Consider the following 27,929-nt stretch of genomic DNA (forward strand, 5'->3'; position numbering starts at 1 on the left):
AGACTGAGCACATGATGTGATGGTGGCTGTGTTCTTGGCTGCCTGGCTTCCCTATATCCTGCTATTTTTTTCTGAGCCCAGTTCCACAGTCTCTCTGCTGGTTCTAGAAGTTACCAACAGTAATCCTTTTTTTCTATTAAAGAAAACAAGTGGTTTCTCCTGCTTGAAACTAAGAATCCTTGCTTGATTAATTAGTGATACTCATGATAACAAGATTCTAATAATTACTTATAAAATCATGATGGATTTTAAAAGATGTCCATTTCTTTATGCAGTCTAAATTAGTCTAATATTTTAACATCAAAATTGGAGGCTACAGAGTACCTCTGGAATCTATAGACCATTAGCATATTAATAGATCAGGTATTAAAAAAGCAATTGAATATAATAATCTGAATAACCTGGAAAATTTTATATTCCTGAAATTTTCAGAATAATCCCTTAAGAAACAGCAGGTAATAAAAACTCCTTGGTTAGAAGGGAAAAAAATCATTTATTTTCAGAATATGTAAATATGCATCTCAGGAATATATTAAGAATATATATAATATATGCGTATATGTGTATCTCTGTATGCTGACATATACACTGATACATGTATCATAGTTATATTTGACTCCAAAGGACAACTTTTGACTATTTAACTTAATTTTTAAAAATTCTAAGTAACATTATGTGTATATAATTGAGAATACATGAAACAAACTACAAAAATGTTTTTCAAATAATAATATATACCTTGACATAAAGAGTGTTGTTTTGAGAGACAAGAAAGCGTATACATAAAAACTAAATACACTTATAAAACAAAATATAATTAAATATTTAAAAAGAACTAGAAGTTACCTTCAATATGATCTAATCCAATCTCTATTTTTAGAGATGAGAACAAATAAGATACAGAATCAGTGAGTAACTAAGTGACAAAGGTAATTAAGGATATGATCAGAAGTAGAACTGAGGTTTCTTATCTCCTTGCATATTCTGTATAGGAAGTGTTGTTTCTGAAGAGAAGGTAGAGTTATGCCTGGAGTTATTAATGCCTAAATCAGGATAAGATTTCTCCAGACATAAAAGAAAATGAAAGGGCTGTTCCATAAATATCAGGGCAAAGGCTGAAGGGGTCTCAATATTTTATCCACACCCAGTCATCTGAGGGGCATGACAATTCCATTAATAACAATGACTAACTAAAGGTAGGACTTTCGTTGGTGGCATTAATATGAATCTCTTTCAATGTAGAATAATTTCTCTTTATTACTCAGTATTTGACCAGTCGTCCCTGACATTAGATCATTCCATCTCCTTAAAAGTTAGTTCTGGTCCCCTGCATCCTAAAAAACCTGAACTTAAACATTCTGTGATCCCAAGAAATGGTAATCACTACTTAGGGTCACAGACCATGTAAGATTAAAAGAAAGGACCAAGAAAGTCTATTCCACATATTACTGAGTACCTTTAAAGGCTTCATGCAATTTTTTTTTTTATGTTGAGTTAAAATGACCATGTCAGAATTGTAGCATATCATATACCTTACCACATGATCATGGCATTTGGAGAATGGGAGACAAGGAAACCTACTGGAACATATCAGGATTTTAGAAGTAGAAGATATATTGTTTGAAAAACTCTTCCTCCATAGCAACCATTGTGAATACAGCATTCCAATCATGAATAAAATGAACAATGAAATGGAGATAGTTCTGACCAATGTGTACACATACCTGGATGTTTATTCTATACAATGTACAAAATGTATGTATGTAAGGAGTCTGATCTTAATGGAAGTGTTTAAATTTCCCCATAATCCTTCTCAAGAAGCTTAGAACTTGGAGAAAAATTATATGTATGTGAACAGCTAGAGAGGAACTCTGAAGCAATATAAACAAGCATATAAAGGGTGTATACATAAATGTGAAATGTGAAATGATGGAAGGAACAGCATGTGCTGGAGTCAGTCCAGCATCCTAGAAGAAATTTGGCCAAATGGACATTCAAATTTGAGGGAAAAGTTTGACCTTCCTGGACTTCCCTGACTTCATCTATGAATGAGAATATTGGTCTACACACATTTCATTCTGCATCCAGTTTTCATTGTCTGAAATCATGACTCTCAACTTTCCACCACTGGAGTGAAAGTCATGTATTGGCAAAGGGAATGAGTATAGCTATGAAAAGCAAGCACAAAGTTCACTAGTTTGACGTTTATTCAACAGATTTTATAGGGCCTACTACAGAGGAGATTTGAGGAAATGGGCCAAAATTGTCTATATTTTGGCTGGCCAGACTGACTAAATGAGTTAGCCAACTTGAAGTTTTCATTTTTATACAATTATGTTAATATCGACTGCTATGTTAAGTGTCTGCCATATGCAAGATATCTTACATATTTTGTCACTGACTCTTAAAACAACTAAAAAGACTAAGTATTGTTATATTCATTTTATAAATGAAGAAACTGAGGTTCAAGGAATTTAACATGACTAGAAATACAGATCTGGGATTTAAAGACAGACCTGATTTGGATGCATGTTTTGGCTCATTTAATTTTAATACCAATTCCATTTTTATCCTGTCTTATAGATAGGAATCTGAGGAACAGAGAGGTTAAGTTACTTGTGGAAAGTTAAACAGTCAGCAAGAAGCGGAGCTTGTGATAAACTGCATCATGCAATCTCCGCAATCTAATGCTTGTAAATGTCATCTGGGTGTTTGTGACCATTACTAATAGCATGGCTCATTTATTTTTTCTTAAATACGCAGTGACGTGAATAAAATGGTGCACAGTAAAGGGCCTGATAAATACTAGATAAATCATGTGATTCACCCAGAGCCAAGCAATTGCTTGCCTCACTACATGTAGAAGAGGCCTAATAGATTTAACTACCATGTTTTTATTATTCCTAATAAACACAGACAAATTTTTAGTTGTAATTACTATATAGCTCTGGATTGTGGTTGAATTGCAATTACGCTATAGTAGTGTGAGTATTTTCCACAAATAAATTTAAGTGGATATTATATCACGTACAAAAGCCATAAAAAAAGTCTTCCTTTTTTGTTTTATTACCTAAAATAAAAGAGCTGAGGAGAGTCTTAGAATGTTTATAGATAATTATGAAGTAAGAATAGTAGATTGTTTTTCCTCCTCCCTTTAGAGGTATTTTTTTAAATAAATCAATCTGGAGTGGGAAACAGTAGTATTCATCATCATTGGAAATATGAACTTACTCTTGTGAAGAAATAAACCAAAGATATATATGGCTCTATCCCTGGGGGAACTTCCCTCTTCCTTCAGGCCAGCAAAACAGAAAGATTACTTCCTTTCCACCTCCCAGAACCAGATGTCAGAATAATGATATTCTCTGCTACTTTTATTAAAAACACCACTGTATTTTCACTTTAATGTGATGGTGGTTACAAATTCATAAGTCTTCAGAAATCTGCATGTAAGGTCTTCTTTTTATTACCAAGTTACTAAGAAATTACTCAAGAGTTTTTCATTCAAGTTTGACAAGTCATGTAAATCAAAACATGACTGAAATAATAGAAAATAATAAAGGAGGAAGAAGAATAAGAAGAAAGGGGAAAGCAAAATCTCATAAATACCTACATAAAAATTGTATTTTAATCAAAAAATAGTGACAATTAGAATTGCTTAGGAGGCCTCTAGGTGAGGATGAAACAAACCTAATTCTGTAAAGAGAAAAACACTAAATATTTTAGGCTTTTTGAATCATACAGTGTCTGTAGCAACTACTCAGTTCTCTCATTATAGCAAGAAAACAGTCATAAACAACATGTAAACAAATGGTATGACTGTGTTCCAGTGAAACTTTGCAAAAACTTGCAGCAAGTCAATTTGACTCTCAGGCCCTGCTCTGGATCATAATACTAAGTTATACCCCAGTACTGTAGGATAGACCTTTGAAGGAAATATTCTATATCTATGCTGTCTAGTATGATAGATACCAGCCACATGTAGCTCTTAATTACTTGAGATGTGGCTATTCCGACTGAAGAACTGATACACATTTAATAAATGAGTAATTTAACACTTAATTTACATTTAAATAGTTACATGTAACTAGTGGCTACCACATTAGACTACCCAGTACATTCCTTTTCTCCTTTTTTAGAATTTGGGAGTAGAAGTTCAGATTTTTCTTTTGTTATTAATGAACAAAGACTTTCTATATTTTGAAGATGTTTAAAACTTACAAAGGTGGAAGACATTTTCACTCATAATATAAAATATTCAATAAAACGGCAATTTAATCTTACTTTACAGTTTACAACATGTATATTCATAAATATACATTTATAGTATGTATCTATATTTACACATATTAAAGGGTTCCCTGTCTCAAGATGGAATTGTGAGGAAGGATGCAGAGGTGAGAAAGATATAAACAAGTAAAATAAATAAAACACATTTGATTTTGCTTTTTCTATATTTTTCTTCTGATTAATGAATAAACATAAGTTTGATGTCATTCCAGATAGGGGCTATAAGTGGCATCACTATATTATGCAACATTTTTTTAAAAGGGTGACAGGTCTTTTTGGATGAAAAATACTGGAGTTCAAAACCCAGCTGCATTACTTCCTAATTGAATGACATTTTCAAAATATCACTTCAATTCTTGAAGTACCAGTTTCCTTAGTGGTAAAATTGGGGTAGAAAATCACCAAGTGTAACAACTTGTGGGGTTTGTAGGATTTTACACACATATCTGCTTTTATTATTCTGGATGATAGAAATAAGATATATATATCACAGGTACTCTGATAGACAGCCAACAAGGAAAGTCACTAAAAAGCCTAAAACTAATTACCCTAATCTCTCCTACCAGTGACCAAATTCTTTAATTATCAACCTCACCCTTCTCTTCCAAAGAGACAGTTATTACACCAAATAAGTCCAGGAAAAATCGTTTCTTTAGTTCTGGAATTTTCTATCTCTTTTAATTAACTCATTTTAACAGAGAAAGAATGGAAAGAGAGGGGATGGGTTACTTTCTCTTTAAATTAACAACTTTTTTTTCAAATTCACCAAAATAAAAGAACAGAGAAAGGTGGCTCAAAAAGTATGGAAACATTAGTCCTAAAAAGTTATTTTTCAAGCACTTTAATCCCATCTAATTCCAACTGCTAACTCATTGTTCCTCCAGTGTTCATAAAGTCACTGGGAAAGAAGTCAACGCTGCTGTGGGAGGTCTCTGACCCAGTACTAAGAAAACCATTCACTCACATTTGTTAAGGTGGCTTTCTACTCAAGCTCTCGCGGCCAGAGTAGCATGTGCCTCATAGACTTTCTTTTTATTTATTTATTTATTTATTTTTAATTTTTAACTCTTTTTCTCCCCCTCCCCCCTGCGCCCCTCCTCCCTGTTGTCTGCTCTCTGTGTCCATTTGCTGTGTTTTAACTTTAAAGAAGTTTTAGATTACAGAAAAGTTACATTGAAAATATAGGAGGTTCTTATTCTTACAACCTCTTCACTTCAGAGCCCCCCAGATGTGATCCACGAAGACGATGTGATAAGCGCAAATAGATGGGCCAAGAACTTTTTCTCAATTGTTTTCTCCTCACCAGAATATGTATATCAATTAGAGTGTCAATCCATTTACACCTAACGCTTATAACAATTGCTTAGAAAGGAGCATTAACATCATACTGGTAAGATGTGTGTGTATATTTGGGGGAGAGAAGAATCACGCAAAAACATTGCTCTGAGTTGCTTTCATTCAGTTGCATGTGGTAGTGAATGATCTGAGCTGTTACTAAAATTCAGCACTCATTGATCATCTTTAAACTATATTGGTGCATGCTCACTCTTCATCATTTTTGTTCGTGTAGCCTAGTCAGATGTCCTCACCTTCAAAAAATTAGAATACGATTTTGGAGCTGAGGATTGTGAATGTAACAATGCCATAAAGAAAATCTTCTAAGAGCTAAAATTGTATCCAGGTATATAACTTCATAATTGGGTATGAGACTTACTGACTCTTTAGGAAGGAAGAGAAGAAGAGTGATTCTGCATTTACAATCCTTAGGAGAGTCTTAAGCTTCAGAGAAGTGATATTGTTAAGAGAACTTTTTTGTCTTATGGCAGTAGGAAAAGCACACTGTTAACGTTTGCCACCACCACTAAGCCCGCACCAACTGAAGTCCTCTTAGCAGCTTTAAAAGGTTTCTTGAATGAAGCTTTGGGGTGGTGATTAGTTGATAAATTAACAACCAGCTTTCTAAAAATTATGTTCCTAAGTAAATGTTAGTACAATAAATGACACCATTTGAGGGCTAAGATAAAATTCCTGCTAGTAGATCTCATTGACAACCAAAGTAGATATACCACCCCAAATAGTGAAGCTCCTCAGGGATATGGAAACATTCAGACACTATAGTCAGTGCAGACAGCTCAGGAATTTAACCCCTTGCCAATGGGCCCTAATCCGACATTTATGCTCCCCAGTGTGACAGAGTTAGACTCAGCAGGGGTTTCTCTATGCATGACTCTTCTGTCTTTCTATCTAAACCTATGATTAGTACTAGAGTTGGTAGGTGTACATCCAGGAATTGTAAATTTGGGCTCTCCTTGTGCCAGCTAAGCCCTGAATCTCAATGGAGTTGCAACACTTACTCTCCAGTTCAATGGACTCACCCAGGACAACTAACAGAGAGGAGCTTAATGGAGAAACAAAATACCAAGGGACTGAGAGAGCCTACAACTGCAAGCAAGAGAGTCCCTTCCATTGGATGTATGGTATTGAAGCTCCCCTCAATTAATGGTGGAGTGGGCATCTCCATCCCAGAGTCCTCAAGATTGGAAATGAACTATGGACTCAAATAAACTTACTAGTATTCTACTATAGACTGATTGTGATTCTAGCAATGAAAGAAATACCATTGTTGTGGAGGCAGTGACCCATGGATGTTCTGGGGTTAGGGACAGGGAAAAACACATGTAATAGGGTGGCATTTTTAGGACTTGGGGATTATCCTGAATGACATTACAACAACAGAAACAGACCATAATATACCTGGCCATAACCTACAGAGTGAATGGGAGAGAGCATAAACTACAGTGTAAACTATAATCCATATCGGTGGCAATGCTCCAAAATGTGTTTATCAATTGCAATGAATGTACTACACTGATGAAAGATATTGCTAATGTGGGAAAATGAGGGAGGTGTGGGAAACAGGGCATATGGGAATCCTCTATATATTCTCATAATATTTATGTAATCAAAGTATCTTTTAAAAAATAAAAAAACAAAAAAATCCCTGCTAGTCTTTCATTATATAATTTTTGAAATATCATATATTTAAACTAATCTACTTACTTTGTTTTTAGTGTATATTAGTAACTTCAAAGTGAAATACACTCATTTTTATGCATCTCTTTCCAACATGTGTGACAAAAGATCAGACTGTAAATAATTGCTTTTATGTTATCTAACTCAGCAAAGAAGTTGTTCATGTCATTGATCAAATAATATAGTTCTAACATGAATGTTGATTATTTCCTTTTACCTTAATGAGTAAGATAAAAGTGAAAAGACAAAGACATTGAACTACGTTTACTGTCAATGATGTGAGTGGCTTTTTGCTTAGTCAGGTAATAGTTTAAGAAGGCTGAAAGGATTTCTTTAGATTTTTGGGGGCTATTCACGACTTAAAGGCTGCAGGAGTAACACATTTTAAAATTTAATCTGTATTGCTCATATTTTCTTAGGTCTAAATATTCAAGAAAGCTTTAAATGAAGCCATAATACGTATCATTTACTGATATTCTTGGTATAAATTCTCTCAGTATGTCCTATTTCAGGTTACCAACATGATCTCAGTGAATGCACAGTTGTATAGAGATGTGCAGTAGTACATCATAATAGGGTATTTCCACTACACACATAAAATAGTTGTAGTCAATAATATAGATATTAAAGTATAATAAAATAAGTAGAAAGTGATACATTTTAAATATTTATTTTATTGGTTTTAATATAATTTATTTAATTGTAAGTTTATATAATTAGTTTTAATAATGTCTGTGTTAATATCTGGCTTGTAAGACTTCTGAATATTTAACAATTGGCTCTTCCAAGCCCGTACAAGCTGGCTTCAGCACACCACTGCTTTGGGGACATGTGCTCAAATTTCCATATGATGCTCTTTCTGAAAAACACATAGGGTGGCCATAAATTATAATATATGTCCTTCAACTAATGAGAGGTTAAAGGAATTTGAAGATTCTGATTAGTGATAAAATTGCTTTAAGGATGAAAATTATCTGTTGTGTTAATTATTTTAGTATGATTTTATATTTTAAAAGTCTTAGCTTTATTTCCTCTATCTCACAAAGATAAAGATATTATTACTTTTAATTATAAAAAGGGAAAATATTTCCTGATTGAAGTGCAAGTAGTTAACAATTATTTGACTCAAATGTGCTAATTCATTTAACGTTCTACATATATTTATCAAATACCTACTATATTCAGTGGAAATCATGTTAAACTTATTTTATTTAATTGCATTTATTTTTTTATTGTACTACCTTCCCTAGTACTTTATCTGTAATTTACTATTGTAAAAATAATAATTCAATATCCCAAACTAATTCAAATATACTTACCAATCAAATATTTATTGAGTGTTTACTATGAAGGATAAAAGCAATAAGAACTAAAGATTATCACTTATCTGCTTGGCAATCTTCTCAGAAACTTAAATTTAGCTAACTACATATATCACACCTGGTCCATACTAGGCAGTCAAAAAATATTTTGTGAATTAATACCTAAATGAATAAGTAAAACAAAAGCACTATGCTGAGTTTTAAACATTTGCCTGATCCCTTCAGGTCAGTAACATTAAATATAGAGCATAGAAGGTAAAGAAATTACTTACTCTCTGCTCAAATATTCCTGAGTTTAGTGAGAAAGATGAGGTGCATTTCAGGTCCTGCATATACTCTCAAATGACTAGCAAGTAGGGGGTTGGTGGAAAGCACAGACCTTATGGGAATGATAGACATGATGGATGAAATAAAAAATACATTAGAGGCACATAAGAGCAGATCTGAATTACTCCAAGACAGAATTAGTGATTTTGAAGACAACAACAGAACTGAAAAATACAGGAGAATAGAAAAAAATGTAGCAGAGTCTTGGGAAACTGAGTCACAATGTGAAACACACAAGCATATGCATTATTGGTGTCTCAGAAGGAGAAGAGAATGAAAAAAGAGAAGAAAGAATATTTGAGAAAATAATGACTAAAAACCTCCCAACCCTTATGAAAGACATAAATATCAATATTCAAGAAGGACAACACACCCCAAACAGATAAATCTGAATAGACCTACCCTAAGACACCTACTATTCATTAAAAAAAAAAAATCCGAGATAAAGAGAAGATTCTGAAAGCAGCAAGAGGAAAGCAAAGCATTTCATGCAAGGGAACCTCAATAAGACTATGTACCAACCTCTCATCAGAAACCATGGAGGAGAGAAGAAAGTGGTATGATGTTTTTAAAGTACTGAAAGAGTAAAACTGCCAGCCAAGAATTTTGTATCCAGCAAAACAGTCCTTCAAAAATGAGGGTGAGGTCAAAGTCTTTTCACAGACAAACAAAAACTGATAGAATATATTACCAAAAGACCAGAATTCCAAGAGATACTAAAGGAAATGCTGCAGCCTGAAAGGAAAAAACAAGGGCAAGAGCGCCGAATTGAAGATTATTAGGAAGGGTAAAACAAAGAGTACAATGACAGACAACAGTACAGTATGACAAGAAAGCATCAAAGGACAAAATGGGTGGTATACATAATGCCTTTACATAATAATATTGAATATTAATGGCTTGAACTCACCAATCAAAAGACATAGACTGCTAGAATGGGTTAAAAAAAAGAACCATCTATATGTTGTCTACAAGAGATTCAATTCAGATATAAGAATACAACCAGATTAAAACTGAAAAGTTGGAAAAAGATATTCCATACAAAAATTAATGAAAAAATAGTAGTGATACTAATATTGGACAAAATTGATTTTAAATGCAAAACTGTTATAAAGGATTAAGAAGGTCAATACATATTGATAAAAGGGGCAATTCACAAAGAGGAAATAGCTATACTAAATATTTGTGCATCTACCCTGAGTCACCCAAGATACATGAGGCACACAGTGGCAAAACTGAAGGGAAAAATATATAATAGCTATATTATTTAATTATTTCTGCTCTAATCTTTACCGTTTCTTTCATTTGGCTTTGTTTGGAGTAAGTTTGTTGTTCTTTTTCTAGTTACACCAAGTGTGAAGTTAGATATTCAGTTTTAGCTCTTGCTTCTTTTTTAATGTAAGCATTGAGGGCTATAAATTTCCCCTCAGCACATCCTTTGTCATCAGTAGACACTGTCAGTATTGGATAGAATATCAGGATGGAGCATATATAAAGAAAAGAGAGCTTGAACAATATCATAAATGAACTAGACCTAACAGGCTAAAAGCATTACACCCCAAAACAGCAGGATATACATTCTGTTCTAGTGCTCATGAACTCTTCTCCAAGTGAGACCATATGTTAGGTTACAAGGCAAGTCTCAACAAATTTAAAAAGATTGAAATTATATAAAACACTTTTTCTGATCATAGCAGATAAAGCTGGAAATCAATAATGGATGAAAAAAGGGAAAATTTCTAAATATATGGATATTAAATTACATACTCTTTTTTTAAAAAGATTTTTAAAAAATTTATTTCTCTCTCTTTTCCACCCCCTGCCCCAGTTGTCTGTTCTCTGTGTCCATTCGCTGTGTGTTCTTCTGTGTCCACTTCTATTCATGTCAGCAGCATTGGGAATCTGTGTCTCTTTTTACCGCGTCATCTTCCTGCATCAGCTCTCCATGTGTGCAGCATCACTCCTGGACAGGCTGAACTTTCTTTTGTGCTGGGCAGCTCTCCTTATGGAAGAAAACTGATAGAATATATTACCAAAAGACCAGAATTCCAAGAGATATTAAAGGAAATGCTGCAGCCTGAAAGGAAAAAACAAGGGCAAGAGACTTGGAGAAGAGTGCAGAATTGAAGATTATTAGGAAGGGTAAAACAAAGAGTAAAAAGACAGACAACAGTACAGTATGACAAGTACTCCTTGTGTTTGGGGCTCCCCTATTTGGGGGACACCCCTGTGTGGCACGGCACTCCTTGCACACATCAGCTCTGTGCACGGGCCAGCTCCACACAGGTCAACAAGGCCCTGGATTTGAATTGTGGACCTCCCATGTGGTAGGTGGACACTCTATCCATTGAGCCAAATCTGCTTCCTTAAATTACATACTCTTAAGTAATCAGTGGTTCAAAGAAGAAATTGCTGTAGAATTCAGCAATACCTTGAGATGAATGAAAACGAAAACACAGTCAAAGCCTATGGGACACCACAAAGACAGTGCTAAGAGGGAAATTTATAGTCCTCAATTCTTATATTAAAAATGAAGAAAGAACTAAAACTGAAATTGAGAACAACAACAAAAAACAATAGAGAGAATCAATAAAACCAAAAGAGCATTCTTAGAGGCAATCAGCACAATCAACATACCCTTAGCTAGACTGACAAAGGAAAAAAGAGAGAGGACACAAATAAATCAGAAATATGGGGGGTGGGGGGGTAGCGACATTGCCACTTATTCCAAAGAAAAAAGAAGATACTATGAACAAATGTATGCCAACGAACTAGACAATGTAGATCAGATGGACAAATTCCTGGAAACACATGAACCACTTACACTGACCCTAGAGGAAATATAAGACCTCAACAAACCAATCACAAGTGAAGAGATGGAAACAGTCATCAAAAACCTCCCAAAGATTAAAAATCTTGGATCAAATGGCTTCACAGGTGAATTCTACCAATAATTCAAAGACAATCTAATACCAATCTTCCTCAAGCTCTTCCAAAAAATTGAACAGGAAAGAATGTTACCAAACTCATTCTATGAAGCCAACATCACCCTAATGCCCAAATTAGATAAAAATAATATGAAAAAAGAAAACTACTGACCAATATCTCTAATGAATATAAATGCAAAAGTCCTCAACAAAATAATCGCAAACCAAATCCAAAAGCACATTAAAAGAATTAAACACCATATGATCAAGTGGGTTTTATCCAAGATATGCAAGGGTAGGTCAACACAAGAAAATCAATTAGTGGATAAACCACACTACCCCACTGATAAATTGAAAAAGAAAAATCACATGATCCTCTTGATTGATGCAGAAAAGGCATTTGACAAAATGCATCACCCTTTCTTGACAAAAACACTCCAAAAGATAGGAAGAGAAGGAATCTTTCTCAATATGATAAAGTATGTATATGAAACAGCTAGTATTGTAACCAACAGTGTAAGACTGAAAGCTTTCCTGCTGGGATCAGGAACAAGACAAGGAGGCCCATTGTCAGCATTTTATTCAGTATTGTGCTAGAAGTTCTAGCTAGAGCAATTAAGCTAGATCAAAAAATGAAAGGCACAATAATAGGAAAGGAAGAAGTGAAATTTTCACACTTTGCTGATGAGATGCGATGATCCTATATCTAGAAAATCCTGAAAAATCCACCAAAAATTACTAGAATTAATAGATTAGTTCAGCAAAATGGTGGGATACAAGGTTAATATGCAAAAATCAATAGTGTTTCTATACACTACTGATGTGCAATCTAAAGGGAAAATCAGAGAAAAAAATCCATTTATAATAGCAACTAAAAAAATTGAAAATATTTAGGAATAACTTCTCCAAGGACATAGAAGACCTGGATTCGGAAAACTAGAAAACAGTGCTAAGAGAAACTGAAGTAGACAAAAATAAATGGAAGAATATTCTATGTTCATGGATTGAAAGGCTAAATATCATTAAAATGTCAATTTTATACAAACTGATTTAGAGACACAATACAATACCAATCAAAATCCTAACAGTCTTTTTTGCAGAAATGGAAAAGCCAATAATCAAATTTATTTGGAAGGGTAAGGGGCCCCGAATAGCCAAAAATATCTTTAAAAAGAACAAGTTAGAGAACTCTCACTTCTTGACTTTAAAGCATATTACTTAGCAACAGTGGAAAAAACAGGATAGTACTGGCATAAGGACAGACAGATGTACCAATGGAACCAAACAAGAACTCAGAAATAGACCCTCAAATCTACAGCCAAGTAATTTTTGACAAGGCTATTAAACCCACCCAGTTGTGCCAGAACAATCTATTCAACAAATGGTCCTGGGAGTACTGGGTAGCCATATAAAAAAGAAAGTAAGAATATCCCTACCTCATACTTTATACAAAAATTAACCTAAAATGGATCAAGGTCCTAAATATAAAAGTGATGACCATAAAAGTCCTAGAAGAAAATGTAGGAAAACATCTTCAAGATCTTCTGGTAGGCTGTAATTTTTTAAACCTTACACTCAAAGCACAAGCAACAAAAGAAAAAACGAGATAAACGGGACCTTCTCAAAATTAAACACTTTTGCACCTCAAAGGACTTTATCAAAAGTGTGAAAAGGCATCTGACTTAATGGTAGAATATATTTGGCAACAACATATCCAATAAGGGTTTAATATCCATGATATATAAAGAGATCATACAACTCAACAACAAAAAGACAAATGACCTGATCAAAAAATGGTCAAAAGACTTGAAAAGACAATTGTCCAAAGAAGAAGTATAAATGGTGAAGAAACACATGAAAAAAATATTCAACATCACTAGTGATTAGGGAAATGCAAATCAAAACTACAATGAGCTATTGTTTCATACGTTTTAGATTGGCCAGTATTAAACAGTTGGAAAATTGTAAATTTGGATAGGATGTGGAGAGATAGGAATACCTATTCATTGTTGGCGGGAGTGTGTAATGGTATAGCCACTGTGGATGGCTTGTCATGTGACCTGGCAATATCATTACTAGTTACATACTCATAAGAACTGAGAGCGGTGATGCCAAGAGACATCTGCACACCAATGTTCATAGCAGCACTATTCATGACTGCTAAAAGTTGGAAACAGCCCATGTTTCCACTGACTGATGAATAGACAAACAAATTGTGGTGTTTACACATGATGGAATATTATGCAGAGGTAAGTATAAATGAAGTCGTGAAGCATATGGCAACATGGATGAACCTGGAGGACATTATGTTGAGTGAAGCAAGCCAGACACAAAAGGACAAAGGCTGTATGTTTGTGCTATTATGAACTAAATATATTGTGTAAACTCATGGAGTTAATAATTAGAATATAGGTCACCAGAAAATAGAATGAGGTAGAGAATGGAAAGCTGATGGTTAATCTGTGTGGAATAGTTAAAAGGTTGTTTGTAAATCTTTGGAAATGAATGGAAATAGTGAGAGCATATCATGCTGTTTGTGACTAGCAGAGGTATTATATGTGTATGTCAGTGGTTGAAAGAGAAAGCCTAAGGACAGGTATATTACTAGAAGGAAAGCTAAAAAATGTAACAAGGGATTGTATGACATAGTTTAAACCTCATATTAAATATAAACATGGGTGCTATTGTTTATATAAGACTGTTTTTACAAAATGTAAATACAAATAAATTTAAGAGAAGGAAAGAGAATAGCAGTTATGTACTGCAGGGGAAGCATAGGGAGATTGAGATGTGATGAGTTTTGTTTGTTTGGTTTTTGTTTTATTACTATTATTATTGTTACTGGAATAATGGAAATGTTCTAAAAATGATTGAAGTAATGACTGCACAACTATGTGATTATACTGAATACCATTGATTTTACACTTTGGATGGATTTATGCTTTATTATAATATAAATAAAATTGATTTGTTAAAAAAGGAATGACAAACTTTTCTCCAGCATATGAGAGTTGGATAGTTCTTAACAAGCCAAGTAATTTGTCTTTTTATATAAAATGAAAATATATAAGAAGGACCATGAAATGAAAAGATTAAAAGAACTTGAAAGGAGATCTTGCTGTGTTCAAATAACTACTTTGCTCCCTGGCTAATTTATTCTAAGAAATCCTAACATGAAGCTATTTTGAATCTAAATCTGAATAGCAGAAATATAATTTACTGCTAATTGGAAGTTACTAAATTCCCAAACAATTGAGGAATTCAACTAATTCAACTATCTATAGTGGTCTTTACAATGGTATTATTTTTCTATACACACAATTTTTATTGTATGTAGAACTAATGCATACATTACTTGGAGTTGATATAATTATAGATATTGCTGATATGGATGTAGTTGTGCATGTAGATACAGATTAAATATAGACATAGATATAGACATCCTTTGGTGTTTACTGGATGCAGTAAAAAGATTATGTAACATCTTACTGCTCACCACTGATACTGAGAATCAAAGCATTTTATGTACAAAGAACTGAACCCTCACTGAACAAAAGTAGAAAGGCAGACTTTTAAAAAGATACAGAAAAGTGTTTTGAAGTCACATTGCAGGAGACAAAGCCAAGCCTCATGCTGTAAGTATGGGAAACAAAGACATATTTCCTCTTTTTCATTTTGGGCTGTAGTGATTTTTAATTTCTGATTCTCTCTGCCTATAAATACTTTTCACTTCTCAACAGATTAATTTTCTCATCTAATTCATGGTTTTCCATTCCAAAACTCAGCTTGCCCCTGCTGTTGCTTTACCAGAGTCCACTCAACTCCAGAATTTACCATCAACTTATTTATAATTCTAGAGAAAGAATCTAATAAACTCTCTTAGCTGTGTTACTGAGTCTGAATGAGGTGCTCTCCCCAGTCCAATCAGCTGTGCCCAGGAGCATTGACCAGGCAGGCTCACTCTATTAGTACAGGGTGTGATCAGAGAGGGAATTTAAAAAGCAGACTTACCACTATGTACAGAGACTTGTTCTGAACAATTTCAGGATTGTTCTCAGTAAACAATTGAGAATTTCTCAATAAACATACATAACAGGCTTTTGTCAATGGGCATTGAGTCTAATAAATGCACATCCAATTAAAGTAAATTCTAAAGATAGATTGTGAGTAAAAGAAAAATGGCAAAATTTCAATATAAAAATCAGAGTTAGAGGCCTGTAAAACTTTTTTTTCCTCCCGTGTAAAAGAAGCACATAAATTGAAATGCACAAAACCACATGAAAAACATGGTTCTGAGAAGGAGGGGGAAGGTGGCAGCAGAGTAAGAAGCTCCAAGAGTTGCTCATCCTATAGGGTGGTTATTAATCACCCAGAGCTATCTAAAAGCACCTGTTTAGGGCCCAAGGAGACCAGAGGAGCATCCTGCAACATCCTTTAAAGAATGGAAGGAAAAGGCCGCCCATCTGCAGAGATTTGTGAGTAGAGCACTCCACGCCATGGAGGTCAATGCCCATACTCCACTGAGATATAGGCCATCTCAGGAGCTATTCTGTGGCTGGAACTGGAATCTCCATTTCCAAAAGTGGGGAAGGAAGAGAGAGTTGACCACCAACTTCAGCTATTGATCTGCAAATTCAGTTGGCTAAAGTTTACACCTATAAACAGCTAAAGTTTGAACCTGTCCAAGTTGGAAAGAGGCCAGTAGCCTTTATTTTAATTCTGCCCCTGGCACAAGGGGAAGCAGGACTGACTGAAAATCACAGTGAAGGTAGAGACCATCTTCTTTCCACCAAGATCAGATTGCAGCTCTAGCTTAGGCTCCAGCCCCACCTCCAGCAAGATAGAGGAGGCTGATGCTTCCACAACCTTTCCAGGCAACAGCAGACACTTTTGGCCTGCAGAAACTGAACTGTTGACTGCCTATGAATCCACTCCCAAATCCCAATAGGATAAGAAGGGGCTGGTTTTTCCTCAGTCTCTCTGGGCAATAGTAAGTACTCCCGGCCTACAGAGATGGAACCGTTGGGTGCCCGTGGATCCACCCACATCCTATTATGTTTCCTCAGCCTCTCTGGGCAACAGCAGGCACTTTTGGCCTAAACAAACTGAACCGTTGGGAGTTGATGATTCCTTAAAGGGAAAAGGGACTGTACTCACTCAGTATCTCAGGGCAACTTCAGGAGCATTGGGTCCACATGGATTAGATTGTTGGGCCCTCCAGAGGGTCTATTCTGGCCAACTGCAGTCATTTTGGAATCAAATGGCATAGACTGCAGTCAACACCTGCAGCTCCATCCCTGCCCCAGGCAGGGGAGGAAGGGACATGAATGTTCATCAGTATCTCCTGGCAAGTTCAGATGACCTTGGCCTGCATGACATGTATTATTACACAGTGCTGCAGCAATATCCCTATCCCTGGCAGAGGAAAAAGGTGGGAGAATCTTCATCGGTTCCTGGGGCAATGCAAGCAGCTTTACCTTTCACGGCTTACAGCACCAACTACATCCTCAGCTCTACTACACAATCAGCAAGGGAACAAAGGCAAGAAATCCCTAAACTAAGAGAGAAACTATGCCCAGAATAAACATATCTGGTGAGTCAGATGCCAAGACACCAACAAAAAATCACAATCCATACCAAGAAACAGGAAGCTATGGCCCAGTTGAAGGAAAAAGATAAGCCTCCAGATGACACAAAGAAATTGAGACAACTAATCATAGACGTTCAAACAAATATCCTTAATAAATCCAATGAGATGGCTAAAGAGATTAAGGATATTAAGAAGGCACTGGGTGAGCACAAAGAAGAATTTGAAATCAGACAAAGAAAAATAGCAGATCTTATAGGAATTAAAGGCACAATAAATGAAAGTAAGAATAGACTGGAGAACTATTACAGTAGATTTGATGAAGCAGAAGGAGGGATCAGTGAGTTTGCAGACATGGCCTCCGAAAGTGAGCTTACAAAAGAACAGCTAAAGGAAAGAATGGAAAAAAACACAAAACTGAACAGGGTTTCAGGGAACTAAATGAAAGCAAGATATGTGCAAACATACATGTCTTAGGTACATGTCTTAGGTGTCCCAGAAGAAGAAAAGAAGGGAAAAGAGGCAGAAAGAATATTCAAAAAAATAATAGTAGAAAATTTCCCAATCCTATTGAAGAACATAGACATCTATGTACAAGAAGCACAACATACTCCCATCTGAATAGAACAACTCTAAGACACATAATAATGAGAATGTCAAATGCCAAAGGCAAAGCGAGAATTCTGAGAGCAGCAAGAGTAAAGTGATGCATAACATATAAGGGATATCCAATAAAATTATGTGCCAATTTCTCATCAGAATCCATGGAGGTAAGAAGGTAATGGTGTGATATATTTAAGATACTGCAAAAGAAAAGCAACCAGTCAAGAATCTTAAATCTGGCAAGATTGTCATGTGAAAATGAGTTTAGAGGGGGAAGCATCTGTGGCTCAATCAGTTGGGCTCCCATCTCCCATATGGGAGGCCTGGGTTCCCATCCCAAGGCCTCCTTGTGAAGGCAAGCTGGCCTGTGCACCACAAAGAGCTGATGGCCCATGCACTGTGGACAGCTGGCACAGCAAGATGATGCAACAAAAAATTGAACAACAAGGAATGCTACCAAACTCATTCTATGGAGCAAATATCACCCTAATACCACAGCCAGGTAAAATAGTATAAAAAAAGAAAATCACAGACCCATTTCTCTAATGAATATGGATGTAAAACTCCTCAACAAAATGAAGGGAAAGCTGGCCCAGCTGAAATTCAAGCCATGAGACTCGCCTTGGAAGGGACAGGACTATGAGTAAACTCTAGACCCTACAGGCCCTTGAGTAAACTCAGAGATAGCCCTCGAGAGCGCTGAGTCACTGGCCGAGAATAGTACGCATGCGCCAAGCTGCCTTCGTGCCTCCCCCTCCCAACCTAACCAAGTAATCATAAATGCCCCCTCCCTGGACAGTGCGCATGTGCTGAGCAGCCGTTTCATCTCCTTCTGCCATTTTGTCTAGTAAATCTATAGTTACCATATATAGACATATTGCTGTCCCAACCAATCAGATAATGTTTCCGCGTTCACCCTATATAACTCCCGTCCACTACCCCTTCCCTGGACTTGCTCGCAGATCGTGCATAAGCCCGCGCGCCCTGGCTCCCACGCTTTTGCCAATAAAGCTGTCTACTTCTCCTGGCCAGTGGCTTGCGTGGGTTTGTAGCGCGGTTCCCCTTCGCTGACTAGCAGCCCTGGCCAGCAGTCCCCGGCGCACGGCTGGTGAGGTGAGTCGACAACCCGCTACTCACAAGGGCGGTGCGAGGAAGGCTTTGCTGTCCCACCCGAGCGGCAGGGAGCCACGGCCGCAACAAAATACTTGCTAATCAAATCCAACAACATATTAAATGAATTATGCATCATGATCAAGTGGGTTTTATACCAAGTATGCAAGGGTGGTTCAACACAAACAAATCAATCTGTGTAACACACCACATTAATAAGTCAAAGAAGAAAATCACATGATCTTATTGATTGGCATAGAAAAGGAATTGACAAAATACAGTATCTTTTCTTAATAAACATATTACAAAAGATAGGAATTGAAGGAAACTTTCTTAACATGATAAAGGCCATATATGAAAATCTCACAGCTAACATTGTAGTCAATGGTGGAAGACTGAAAACTTTCTTATTGACGTCAGGAAGAAGGCAAAGATGCCCACTGTCACTACTGTTGTTCAATATAGTGCTAGAAGTTCTAGCTAGAACAATCAGGCAAGAATAAGAAAGAAAGGCATCCAAATTAGAAAGGAAGAAGTAAAAGTTTCGCTATATGTAGATGATATGATTCTATACCTAGAAAGTTCCAAAAAATCTACAACAAAGCTGCTAGAGATCATGAATGATTTCAGTAGTGTCAGGATACTTTTTCAATATGCAAAAATCAGTGATGCTTCTATACACTAGTAATGTGAAATCTGAGGAGGAAGTCAGGAAAAAAAATTCCATTTACAATAGCAACTAAAAGAATCAAATATGTAGGGAAAAACTTAACCAAGGATGTAAAGCAATTGTATTCAGAAAACCCAATGCGTTGTTAAAAGATCAAAAAAAATCTAAATAATTGGAAGAACAGTCCATGCTCATGGATTGGAAAACTAAATATTATTAAGATGTCAATTCTACCTCAAATGATATACAGATTCAATTCAATCCCAATAAAAATTCCACCAGCATGACTTAAACAAATGAAAAACTCAATTATCAATTTTATTAGGAAGCATAAGGGACCCCAAACAACCAGAAACATCTTAAAAAGGGAAAGCAAAGATGGAGGACTCACACTTCTGGACTTTAAATGATATTACCCCCTACAGTGGTAAAAAAAAAAAAGCATGTTACTGGTATAAAGACAGATACTTAGACCAACAGAACCAAATGATGGTTCAGAAACATACCCTCACATCTATGGTCCAGTGATTTTTGACAAGCCTGTCAAATCCGCCATGCTGGGGCAGAATAGTCCATTCAACAAATAGTGCTGGGAGAACTGGATACCCATATCCAAAAGAAGGAGGACCCCTATCTCACAGTTTATACAAAAATTAACTCAAAATGGAGCAAAGACCTAAATATAAAAGCAAGAACCATAGGCTCTGAGAAGAAATGTAGGAAAATATCTTTAAGACCTCGTGGTAGGGGGTGCATTCTTAAAACTTACACTGAAAGCATAAGCAGTGAAAAAAAAAGGCATGGATAAATGGGACCTCCTCAAACTTAAACATTTTTCAATGATTCAAAGGACTTCGTCAAGAAGGTGAAAAGGCAGCCCACTCAATAGGAGAAAATATTTGGAAGCCAATATCTGGTAAGGGTAAGGGTTTCCGTTCTATATAAAGAGATCATACAACTCAGCACTAAAAGAGAAAGCAATTCAATTTAAAAATGAGCAAAGATTTAAATAGACTTTTCTCCAAGTAGGAAGTACAAAAGGCCAAAAAGCACATGAAAAAATGTTCTATATTACTAGATATTAAGGAAATGTAAATCAAAACAACAATGAGATATCATCTCACACTGCATAGTATGGTCATCATTAAAAAACAAACAAACAGAAAACAATAAGTACTGGAGAGGATGTGGAGACATAGGACCACTCCACTGTTGGTGGAATTGTAAAATGGTGCAGACTTTGTGAAAGAGAGTTTGGTGATTCCTCTGGGAGCTAAATATAGAACTGCCATCTGATCCAGAAATTACTAGGACTATATTCAAAAGAACTAAAAACTGTAACAAGAAGAAACATCTGCGCACCAATGTTCATAGTGGCAGTACTCACAATTGCCAAAAGATGGAAGCAACCTAAGCATCCATCAACCAATGAATGGATAAACAAAATGTAGTATATACATACAATGAAATACTATGCTGCAGTAAGAAGAAATGAAATTGGGACAGAAAACATGGATGAATCTTGAAGACATTCCACTAAGTGAAGTAAGCCAGACACAAAAGTACAACTATTGCATGGTCTCATTAATATGAACTAAATATGAAGAATAAATACATGGAGTTCAAACCTACAGTGTAGGTTATTCGGAGATAATAGGAGGGCAGAGAAGGACTACTTATGCTTAATGCATGCAGAAGTTTTAATTAACTTGACTGTAAATGTGTGTAAATGGATAGAGTTGATGGTAACATATTATAGTGAGTAGCAGCTGGCTTATAAATGATATTGTGGCTGAAAAGTGTAGTCTAGGGATGTAAATGTCAATTGAAAGAAAGCTAGAGAATAATTTAGGGAATGAATAACAGTGTACCTAGAGGTGGATGAGAATTGTGGTTTATAGTACAGATGCAAGAATGTCTTTCTGTGAGCTAGAGCAGATGTACATCACTATTGCAGGGTGGTGGAAATGTGGAGAAGCATGCAAAAGATACAACTGGTGTGACTTATGGACTGTGGTTAACACCAGTACTGTAATAGTCTTGCATCAATGCCAAAGATGTACTGTGTTGATAAGTGAGGGAGGCGGGTAATAGAAAACATGTGTCAAGTTTACACTATGGACCATGATTGGTGGTAATAGTCTGATAATATTATCTCATAATCTGTAACAAATATTCCACCACAGTGTGGTGAATTGGAGAAGGGATGTTGTATGAGAATTCTGCACATGTGCATGATTGTTTTGTAAGTTCACAACTTCTATAAAAAATATATTTTTAAAAAAACAGGAAAAAGTGTGTCAAAAGACAAATAGAAAAACATACAGCCAAAAAAAAAAATGATTCTAAGTTACATGAAAATTTTTATGTGAAGAATGTTTTGTGATGTAAGATACTTTACTTGGAAAATAAATATCTTTATGTAGTAAATTCATCTATAATGAATATAATTCTGGGTAAAGCTATGTATAACTAATAGGTATTTTTAAAAATAATAATTTTCCCCATCTACAAATTAGGTATGGAAAGACAGTAACAGTAATTAATTTTTCTTTAATCACTGTATACAAGGATATGCATATTTGCAATTCCATAGTTATATCACAGACCTATAATTAAGGACTTGGTTCATTTTTTTCTCTCTTTTTACAACAATAATTGGAATGCACTCCAGCTGTTAGCTCTAAAGTGATTGTATATGTATTATGGGAGCAGAGTTTTTTATTGGGGGGATAGTATAAAAGATAAACTTTTCACTGTCTCATAATAGCTGATGCATTCATGTACTTCCCCATATATCATTTCATAAAGAAAAATGCATATATAGTCAGATATTAATATTGGATTTAAGTATATTAAAAAGATAATGCATCATAACATATTTACTTTAAATACAAAGTGTAGTTTCATTTCATGAAAACACCACATGGAATCGTTTAAACAGAGATGAAATGATTGCTGACTGACCAATACAAAGATTATCTATTTTAAGAAGATAACAAAAAGCAAATAGTGACCTGCTCTCTAATGTTTATTACACTTAAGGAATTCTAAGGAGGTTTATGTTTAATAAAGCATATTTATAGCACATTGAAGAATGATTTTATTTCTATTAGCAATTTAATTCATTCATCTACCCATTCCACAAATATGTGCTGAGTGTGTACTCCAAAAGATTAAGTTAATGCATTGTCAAAGCTTGATGGCATGTGATGAAAAGATATTGGAAATACAAAATCCAAATTTGACATACATACTGTTTGTTACATTACTTTTGGAATTTATATCACCTGCTATTTCAGATTCTATAATCAATAGTAGATAAGTCACCTGAATATAAGCTTCCAATTATTTTTTAAATTGTCTATTAGCTCTCAAGCTTCAAAACTTTAAGAAGAAATGGTTCTAAGAAACTGGATAAACAAACTAAAATGTCTAGATTGTTTAAGTAAATAAATGTATTCATGTAACGATTTCAAAAACAAATATAAAGGTAGCTCTGAAGGAAAAATAGTTTTGCAATTGCAACAAAGGAAAGAAGGAAGGAAGGAAGGAAGGGAGGGAGGAAGGAAGGAAGGAAGGAAGAGAGGGAGGGAGGGAGGGAAGGAAGGAAGGAAGGAAGGAAGGAAGGAAGGAAGGAAGGAAGGAAGGAAGGAAGGAAGGAAGGAAGGAAGGAAGGAAGGAAGGAAGGAAGGAAGGAAGGAAGGAAGGGGCAAGAGTGGGAAGGAGGAGAGTCGTGTACTCACATTCTTTCGCTTAGTCTCAGACAAGAGGAAAATATCCTTTCTCTTCCTCAATTAAAACTCTATATTTTCATAAAAATATAGTTCACATCCGACATCTATCATACAACTCTGACTGCACAAGTGTTGATATTTCCTTCCTAGATCATCAATTAACATGAATTTTTAAGGTAATCTTGACTCTGTCACTAGAATTTTCTGAGTAACATGAAGTTATAATTTTGCCTTCTACATTCATCTTGCATAGATATTTGGAGTGACTTAATAGTCTAATATCCCCAAGCAAGATTATATGTGATGAAATAAAAAAGCAGTCTATTCAGTGTTTCCAGAGTTTTTTTAATGCCATCTCTCTGAAAGCAACACTACTTTAATTGTAAGTGTGCATACATATATGACCAGGACAAAATATTTACATAATATCTCCTATGTGCAATGTAATCTGATATTGTCTGTTCACTTATGTTTTAATTTTTCAAAACATAGTCACAAACATTAAATTGATTTCACTATCCACTAACGAACTGATCAGACCCAAAGGTTGAAAACATTGCATTAAATGATTCTCAGCAAGATAACATTAGTTGTGGCATAAGTGAATTTGTGTTGACTTTTCTCTCAGTGTTATTCAAGAGGACCATTGTTGGCGTTTTTGAACAGAGTCATTCTTTTTTGTATGGAAGTCTTGGCACTGAAGGATATTTAGTGTCCATGACGCTCATTCACTAAATGTTATAAGTATCCCTCAATTACTCACAAGTGAAACCTCCCCCATACATGTTAAAAGTTTGGGGAGGAGTGGTGCTGCATTATGACCCTTGGTTTATAACTCGTATAATGCGAATGCTGGAGGACAAATTCAGTTACTGATATATGATATTTGGAAGCTTCAAGCCAATGATATTGGAGAATATATTACGAAAGGACCGTTATAACAATAAAATTAAATCAATCCATCCATTGTCATTATTTATTGTCAATTAATTATCTTCAAAAGCCTTTAAGACTCTACATGTTCCTTGCTTTCAAGAACTGAGAAAAATTTGGATCCCAGCTTCGTCATTTACTAAGCCTTAAATTCCTTATCTGCAGTAAGGGAATAATACCTAAATAGCAGTATCATGAGAATTATATGGAAATAGCTGTCACAGTACCTAGTACATAGGAGATGCTCAATAAATATTTATTATTTTAAGGGTATAAGGAAGAAAAACAATACACCCATTTTAAAAAGTAAAAAGTGACTAACAAAGCAAACCAATGTGTGCTAACAGGCTGAGCAGTCCTTCTAACAGCCAGTGATTACTATTGGAAGTATCTTCCCTTAAGCAGCAGCACTCGTGTAAGGAGTGAAAATAATTTTTTTTAGAAACCTATTTGTAGCAAACATGGAGAGAACTACTTCTATTTTCTTTGCTCTTTTCTGAAGAACATGGCTCAGAAGAACCATTTGCTTGCCTCTCACTTAAGAAGTCTTTTCAAATTATTATTGACATCAAAAAAAGTATACCATCCCAAGGGAAGTGAATGTGGCTCAAGCACTGTGCTCCAGCCTACCAGTTTGATTCCCAGTGCCTCCTTAAAAAAAAAGAGGATGAGCTCAAGGAACATTGAGTGCAAATAATGAGGGTGAGGTGGGGCATAAATAAATAAAATATATCTTAAAAATATTTTTTAAAAAGTATCCATCCCTAACAGATCTTTGTAACTCATGTGAAAATAAAGAAAACAAAAATTTATTTTTAAAGAAATTACTTGAAACAATTTCTTTTTCTATATGCAAAAAGATATTTTATAATCACAAACTCATGCACACATATGATGTGACCATGACTTAATTAAATTAAAAAATCTAAAAAGTTAAATATATTTTTAAGTAAATTAAGTGCCTGTTCTTAACAACAAAATATTGAATGAGGTTTGGTTTAAAGCAGAAATTATTTTCATTTCATATGATTAAATAAAGAGGCCAGGTTTTTTTAACCTCTCTGAAATTCTAATGAATTTGCTTGACTATTAAGAACACATTCATTTTATTTACTTATTGAGAAATACAAGAAATATAGAAAATGACAAGAAAAATACATAGTCCAGTCTTTCTATAAAATTGCTATCAGTAACAGTCTGAATCTTTGATAAAACAAACAAATGCAAAGTTAACAGCTAGTTATTCCTTACAATGTAAGTCAACATAACTATTACTATCACTACTATTATTACTACTAATAACCAAAACCTAGGGAATTTGGAATCCCTAGGAAAGAAAAAATTATTTTACAGAAATATTTATAAAAGTTTCTAACAATGTCCAACACTTTTACATCAGTGTACCATGCCTCTACAGATTTTTATTTTTGCAAAAAGTTGTAAAAGGCTGTGAACTTAATTGGATATAAATCAAGGTAAATACACACACAAAATACAAAGACCAGCATTTCATCTCAAAACATAGCATTTCCCTTTCCCGTGAAATAATGGAGCCTATATTCAAGAAAAATATCTCTAATATGAATGAAGTAAAAATATTTCCTATAAAATCTTTCCTAAGACACTACCCTTACACCTCTAGAAGGGTATTCCCATTGATACACATCATTGTTTATCATTTTGGTATTCAATTGATTACAGATCATTAGGTATAGCTTCAAGCTATTTACTGTTTATGTGTTGTGAACACAAGGTATCCGCTCCATTCCACAAGGGCAATGTCAGAGCCAGAAATTGAGAGAGTTCTCATAGATCTTAGCTATCAGATCAGTTTTCAAGATCTTACAAATAAAGGACAGACATAAAGAGATCTTAAGGACTTTTAAAAAGTAAATGAATACTTGCCTCTTTTTTGTGAAACAATTTGATTCTATTATCACACAAATATTTTAAAAAACAAACAAACAACAAAAATTAGGTGAGGCTTATCCTGCTCTAGGAAATAAACTCTGTCAATGTAAATTATATTAATCCAGGAAAAAAATACATATATTTTTTCTATTTAACGTTCATAAAATCTTTTGGAGAATAAATGAAAAGGTCTTAATTTCCTTAGGGTATAACAAAGATAAGCATAAAGATAGCAAATATTGAAGATATGTTAAAGAAGATAAAATTAATAAAATATTGTAATATTACATGTTTTCTTAACTGTTTTGTTTTTTTTCCCTAGAATGAGAGTACAGGTGTGTTAAGAATTTGGGAGCTGTCTTGAAGCACAGCCAGGGAGGTGGAGTAGTGACAAAAAGGGTGACAGGGCATTGGGTAGTGTAAAATGATCCTATATGGGAAAGGAAATCTGATCTAGTACTCTTTAGAGACACTTTGAATTATTGATATGTCTCCCAGAGTACCCTGATACAATTGGTAGAGACATTTGAGAAAACCTCCAGGGATACTTTTGCTTTATTTTTCTATGACATGGATACATTTATTGAATCCCCCTTTTCTTATACCTTTATTAAATAAAGAAATTCTGCTAAAATCTTAGGTCAGAGTGATACAGAGTGAATCTATACTTCTGGTAGATACCTATGCTAACCGTAGATCAAAGCTATTCATAATTAAAATTCTTGATTTTTAGAGTAAAAATGGTGAACAAAGACATGCATGATCAGAAATAGCAGATACTTTACACACACAGTTTCAGCTATGCCTTTTCCCCTCCCCCCACCCTGTATCTAAACAAGGGCCTGGTGGGCTGAGAGGTAAACATCAGTTCCAGGGCTAAGGAAGTTTTGTCTTGAACACATTCCTAGTTTTAATTTAGGTATGTTCAAGCCAAGTTCTTTAAAACATTAAAGGGGTTTTTGCTTTCAAACATTCAGACTAACATGGAATGAGACAGAATCTATCCTTTGAGTGCCAATAAGATTTTGGGTTATGGTTAATGGAAATGAACTGCTGTATTTAATGTTCCAGAATAATTTGTAAAGCATAAGTCTTTCCCCCCTCACAGTTACATCATCATTAGTACATTTGTTCTTAGAGCTCAAGACTAAATGGAGCCATACAGAATTCTGAAAGAGAGACCACTGCTCTGCAATCAGAGATCCTGGACTTTGAGATGCATTTATTCATGAACAATACCTTTGGTTGTCCCCTTTGAAGGAGGAGTTGAATATATTCTATTTGTGAAGAAAAGTGAGCTTTGTCAGAAGTATTTATTGTTCATTAAATACCCCATGTGCTTTATTGCATTTTTCAACATCGCTTGAAGTTTGATCGGGTCCTGGTGACTACTTCTGGTCAGAGGGCTGTGAATAGAATGGATATATATCTTTTACCACAGAAATCAAGGACAAAATGCTAGGCCAAAGCATTTAAGAA

Source organism: Dasypus novemcinctus, chromosome 5 (assembly GCF_030445035.2).
Source record: "Dasypus novemcinctus isolate mDasNov1 chromosome 5, mDasNov1.1.hap2, whole genome shotgun sequence".
NCBI lineage: Eukaryota > Metazoa > Chordata > Mammalia > Cingulata > Dasypodidae > Dasypus > Dasypus novemcinctus.